At 31.3% G+C, this 6738-nt stretch overlaps 1 non-coding gene across 1 annotated transcript; it reads left to right on the plus strand.

The window, feature by feature from the left end:
* The first annotated feature begins 5031 nt into the window (after positions 1 to 5031).
* Positions 5032 to 5114, plus strand: TRNAL-UAA (transfer RNA leucine (anticodon UAA)). Its single transcript has one exon. It is a non-coding gene; the product is annotated as a tRNA-Leu (tRNA).
* The last annotated feature ends 1624 nt before the right edge of the window (positions 5115 to 6738 follow it).

Raw genomic sequence — 6738 nt, forward strand, 5'->3', positions numbered from 1 at the left:
CACTGTCATGAGGTTGCCATTTTTGATGTAGTAGTAGTGAATCCACCTAATCCATAAATTTTAGGGTTTTGATTTCCACAAATTTGACATGGATGTCTAGTATTTGATGTAACGACTCACTGCATACTTTGTAGCGTCTCATTTCTTAATGGTTGGTGTACATCTTTTTCAAAACATCTAATATTTCCTTGACACACTTATAAGCACATAAATTTTTGTAAATGTATTCATTTTCATTCCATTCGGGTTAATTTTTAACCTTTTATCTTTTTCTATTTGATAAGTTGTTTCATCAATGACTGGTGTGTCATGTTTTAAAACGATGACAGATGTTTTAAGGAAAACAACATGTTTTGTTGTCATCGTTTGAAATGATTTTCATCAAATTTAAATAGTTTGTTGAAGATAAAGACAATTGAACTAGAATCATTCATTTTTTCAATACATTTACTAAATAGAAACGACTTAAAGTTACTGTTTTCGTAATGAAATATTTATAAAAACAATATTTTTGCCACCAAAACGATTACTGAATATTTATAAAAAACGATTTTTGCCACCAAAACGACTACTGAGTTGAGTTGCGTACTTGGTCGCTATCTTTAAGAAGTTTCGCAATACAGTCCAAAAATGTGCAATCAGAGAATCAACTGCAAAGTCTCATTGATAAAATCAGAGAATCAACCGCAAAGTCTCATTGATAAAATCAAAGAATCAACCGCAAAGTCTCAATGATAAAATTGTTTGGTTACAATGTATCCGTATCCCACTATACTACAAGAATCGTTCTAGAATCACACTCTTGAATATGATGTGAATATCACTCGAAAATATGATACTAAGACCACTAGAATCTTTAAAAGAGAATAATTCTTTGAAGAGAATATTTCCAATATATATATATATATATATATATATATATATATATATATATATATATATATATATATATATATATATATATATATATATATATATATATATATATATATATATATATATATATATATATATATATATATATATATATATATATATATATATATATATATATATATATATATATATATATATATATATATATATATATATATATATATATATACACGCGCGCGCGCTGAAAACTCAATTATCATAAGAGAAAGAAAAGGCTAAGAAAACTCAACGAGTTTAAGGAGAAAAGAGACTTGAATTATCTCAAATTGAGTAAAAATAGATAGTTAAGTGAAACTCTCAATTTCTACTAGAAAAAATATAATGTTGTTCCGTAAAAGACAACTTAAATCACTTAATTGTTTTGAAATAACTATTGTGTCAAGATGTGTGTCCAAACATAAGGATAAAATAAATTTTAATTCATTTAAATAAAAAATCTGGCTCCATAAAGTTATCTATGCATTAATATATTTTTAGTTTCTCTACTTTTAAAAGAATTAAGGTTTGGATAAACACATATATAGTGTTAAATTTTGGCAAGCATCTCCTCTATTCACAAAACTCTATATCTTTAATGAATTTAAAAGGATTATCTCTACCTTATAACCCATTAACAAATTATATAAGCTCTCTTATGAAAGTAAGACAGTTTTTCAATTCAGAATGTGATAAACTTAAGTTACATCAATCGATTATAATTTTATAAAGATAAAAGTCTCAAATCCATAAACCCTCCACAATCCCGCATGCTAATCTTGAGTACTTACATCAATTAAAGGAGTAGGGACATCATAGTATGTAGTTTTGTCATTATTGGTAACGACAATAACATAAGCTAATTATATTTATAAACCAAAAAACAAGGTCAATTTTTGTATTTTTGTAAAAAGAATCACAAATAATCGATATCATATAGGTACATATTGATTCCATCGCCATGTAAAAAAGGGTCCACCCTATTGTAAAATTTCCGTTCATACTTAACTACTACTTAAAACACAACATGAAACTAAAGATGAAAAAAAAAGGCAGGCATTGTCTGTGGAAATGGTCAGAGACACAGTTAGTTGTCACATGATGCTGTCACTTTAAGTACGAATCTCTTCAAGTACTCTCTTCATTCTTTCTTGATGAAGCAATCCAAACCAAACCAAAGCTGCCATTGCACTGGTCATTCCTAAATCCAGCACGAGACAGTACTAACCGAATTTGGTTGTTAGCTTGTGCTTTGGTGTAGAGTGGTCAGGACTCAATTATTAGAAAAACGTGCATGAATTCAATAATTTTGCATATAAGTGAATTTGGATGAAGTAAATGTTATTATTGTTACATTGGTAAGATTTATGTTAATCATACTACCCTTTAGAAGTAAGGGATCATCAATTTGGGGGATCAATACGATTGAGTATTTTAATATTGGAGTTTTTCTTTACGAGGTCTCTCACTTATTCAAGTAAAAGACTGGTTCCTTGTGTAGAAAGTCTTCATGACATGGTGGCCAGACAGCGTGTCCCATTAAAGTGTTAATGACGAGTAATAGTGTCTGTTAACGGTGACACAAGCATGTGGATGAAAGAACTTTCACTTAAGGGGAAAACATAGTGGATGAACTCACACTTGAGAGGGAGATTGTTAAAAAATAAGTGTGAGTTGTGTTGAGAAATAAGTGTGAGTTCTAAGTCTCACATTGCTTAGAAAAGTGGAGGTTAAACATTTTATAAGTAAGATGACTCATGCATCTATCACCTTAAGATTTTGGGTGAATATGTCGGGTCTCTTTCACTTGTTTGGATGAGTCTTTGACCTTTAAATGAGTGTTTGATCCAATTTGAATATTTTCAACTCATGATGACCCATCAGACTACTAAGTCAATCCAATCTTTTTTTTTTCTTTTTTTTTACTTTACTCACATATTGTTAGGATTAGTTGTTAGTTACTACCTAACTCCCTAAGTGTAAGAACTAGGAAACTTTAGCCATATATATACCCCTATGTCTTGTTTTGTCCTAAAATTTGTGTCAAATATTTTAACATTAACTATCAATAAACGTGAGATAATTGCAGAAAAGAGATTTCTCTCCTTTAGAGTATGTATATTTGTAATAATGGAATTGTTTCGAAATTGGTTTATAATTTTAAAATGATATGGCGGAAATTTGAACTATGTACGTTGTTAAATGTTATTTAGATATATTAGTACTTATGTAAATCGTCAACATAAAACCGATTTGTCGTAGAGATTAGGGGGGAAACTTAAGATCTAGTACTCATAAGTAAAAAAGATAGATTGATTTGCCATTAACTATTAATAAATGTGAGATAGTTTGAGGTTTCTTCTGGATAAGAGATTTCTCTTGGTTAGGATTTACAGACTTGCAATAATGGGATTGTTTTGAAATTGGTTTATAATTTTGAATTGATTTGTTCAAAATTGGAACTATGTACATTGTTAAATGTTATTTTGATATAATATTATTTATGTAAAAAGTTAATGTAATAGCTAGTTTGCCCGAGAGGTTAAGGCAGAAGACTTAAGATCTTCTGCACATAAGTGTGTGTGGGTTTGAACCCCACAACTAGCATTTTTGGAAACTATTAATTCTATTGAAATTCGACAACATGAGTTTTCGTAAAAGTCTGATACACTGTATCATTATCACTCATATGTTTTGCTAGATAGTCAAAACAAACATTTCTCTCCCTAAGATTATGACATACTCTTTAATATTGAGAAGAATCACGATATAGTGATGTCAAACATTAGCAAACTGAGATAATCTTGATAGCAGAGTTGGAGTCAAAATAACACATCAGGTTTTTGATGCCAAGTTTCCAGGCCATACAGAAACCATGATATATCGCCATAAAAGCTGGTTTGCCCGAGAGGTTAAGGGGGAAGACTTAAGATCTTTTACACATAAGTGCGAGTGGGTTTGAACCCCATGGCTAGCATTTTTGAAAAATATTAATTATATTGAACTCCAACAAAAGATTTAATATTGTGTTCTTCTATACATTTTTTATTCTATCCAAACGTTTCTTTTTGTACAAGTGGGAAAAGGAAAAAAAACAACAACAACAAATTATCTAGAAAATAAAGTCCCACTAGCATCAGTTAGCAGAAGAATGGTGATTCCTACATGAGGTTTCGTAAAAGACTGGTACGCTGCATCATTATCACCCCTATGTTTTGCTAGATAGTCAACACAAGCATTTTTCTCTCTAAGAATATGACATATTTAAACTCGTCATTCCCTAGAAAGAAGCTCTTTAATGATGAGAAAAATCACGACATAGTGATCTCAAACATTAGCAGACTAAGATAAGCTTGGCAGCAGAGTTGGAGTCAGAATAACACATCAGGTCTTTGATGCCAAGTTTCCAGGCCATACAGAAACCATGATATATCGCCATAAAAGATTTAATATTTTGTTCTTCTATACATTTTTTTGTTCTATCCAAGCATTTTTTTTTGTACAAGTGGGAAAAGGAAAAAAAAAACAAGAAACTATCTAGGAAATAAAGTTCCACTAGCATCAACTAGCAGAAGAGTGATGATACCTACACGAGGTTTCATAAAATTTGTAATAATTGGATTGTTTTAAAATTTGTGTCAAATGTTTATTTTTAACTATCAATAAACGTGAGATCGCCTAATTGTAGAGATGTGATTTCTCTCCTTTAGAGTATGCATATTTGTAATAATGGGATTGTTTTAAAATTGGTTTATAATTTTAAAATGATATGGCAGAAATTGGAACAATGCACGTTGTTAAATGTTATTTAGATATATATTTTTTTCTAAATCATCAACATGACACCCATTTGTCCTAGAGAATATGGGGAACTTTAGATCTTCTGCTCATAAGTAAAAAAGATAGATTGATTTGCCATTTACTATTAATAAATGTGAGATAGTTTGAGGTTTCTTATGGATAAGAGATTTCTCTCGGTTATGGTGTATAGATTTGCAATAATGAAATTGTTTTGAAATTGGTTTATAATTTTAAATTGATTTGTTCAAAATTGAAACTATGTACATTGTTAAATGTTATTTTGATATAATATTATTTATGTAAGAAAATAATGTAATAGCTGGTTTGCCCGAGAGGTTAAGGGGGAAGACTTAAGATCTTCTGCACATAAGTGCGCGTGGGTTCAAACCCCACAGCCAGCATTTTTGTACAAGTGGAAAAAGGAAAATAAAAAAAAACAAGAAATTATCTAGAAAATAGAGTCTCACTAGTATCATGAGTGATAATTCCTATGTTTTGTTAAATAGTCAACACAACCATTTATCTCCTTAAGAGTATGATATATTTGAACTCGCCATTCCCGAATAACCACTATTACACACAAAATTGTGAACCTAAGCTCCATCGACATTTCAAATCAGTACACCAAAACCCGAGATGATGGGATTACCGAGGCTACTACCATCAACATTCAATATCATATTACTACTTTTGTATGCATTTTTGTACAAGTAGGAAAAGGAAAAGAAAAAAACAATAAATTACCTAGAAAGTAAAGTCTCACTAGTATCATCTAGCAGAAGAGTGATAATTCCTAGACGAGGTTTCGTAAAAGACTGGTACACGACATCATTACCACCCATATGTTTTGCTACATAGTCAACACAACCATTTATCTCCTTAAGAGTATGATATATTTGAACTCGCCATTCCATAGAGAGAAGCTCTTTAATGTTGAGAAGAATCACGACATAGTGATGTCAAACATTAGCATACTGAGATAAGCTTGATAGCAGAGTTGGAGTCAGGATAACACATAAGGTATTTGATGCCAAGTTTCTAGGCCATACGAAAACCATGATATATCGCCATCAACTCAGCTTGAACGATGCTGGAATAACCACTATTACACACAAAACCATTAACCTAAGCTCTATCGGAATTTCAAATCAATACATCAAAATCTGAGATGACGGGATTATCGAAGCTACTGCCATCAACATTCAATATCATATTACTACTTTTGTGTGCATTCCACATTATCGTTTTAGTTGGACGAGACTCCAACAAAAGATGTTACATTTTGTTCTTCTCTAAATACTATTTTTTATTCTATTCAAGAGTTTTTTGTGTGCAAGTTGGAAAAGGAAAAGAAAAAAAATTATCTAGAAAATAAAGTCCCACTAGCATCAACTAGCATAAAAGTGATGATTCCTAGAGGAGGCTCCGCAAAAGACCGATACGCTGCATTATTACCAACCCCATGTTTTGCTAAACATTTAACATAAGCATTTATCTCCCTAAGAGCTTGACATATTTAAACTCTCCATTCCATAGAGAGAATCTTTTTAATGTTGAGAAGAACCGCGATATAGTGATGCTAAACATTTACAGACTATGAGATAAGCTTGATAGAAAAGTTAGAGTCAAAATAACACATCAGGTCTTTGATGCAAAATTTATAGGTCATATGCAAACCATTATATATCGCCATCAGCTCAACACTAAGGATGTTGGAATAACTAATATTACCCGTAAAAACCCATGAAACCAAGCTCCACCGGAATTTTGGATCAATCCACCAAAACCTTAGACATTGAGAATACCGAGGCTACTTCCATAAACATTCAATATCATATTACTATCTTTGTGTGCATTCCACATCATCATTCTCGTTGGATGAGACAAATTATGCCTAGAGAGGAGGCTCCAATTGGATTGGCTAGGGAACATGGTGCAACCAATTCAATTGGCGCTCATGTGTTACTTTTGAGAGGAGGCGCCAATTGATCTAGCGCCTCAGTGCAAAGTACAATTTTTTTGTTA

This window comes from Lathyrus oleraceus, chromosome 5 (assembly GCF_024323335.1).
Source record: "Lathyrus oleraceus cultivar Zhongwan6 chromosome 5, CAAS_Psat_ZW6_1.0, whole genome shotgun sequence".
Taxonomy (NCBI): Eukaryota; Viridiplantae; Streptophyta; class Magnoliopsida; order Fabales; family Fabaceae; genus Lathyrus; species Lathyrus oleraceus.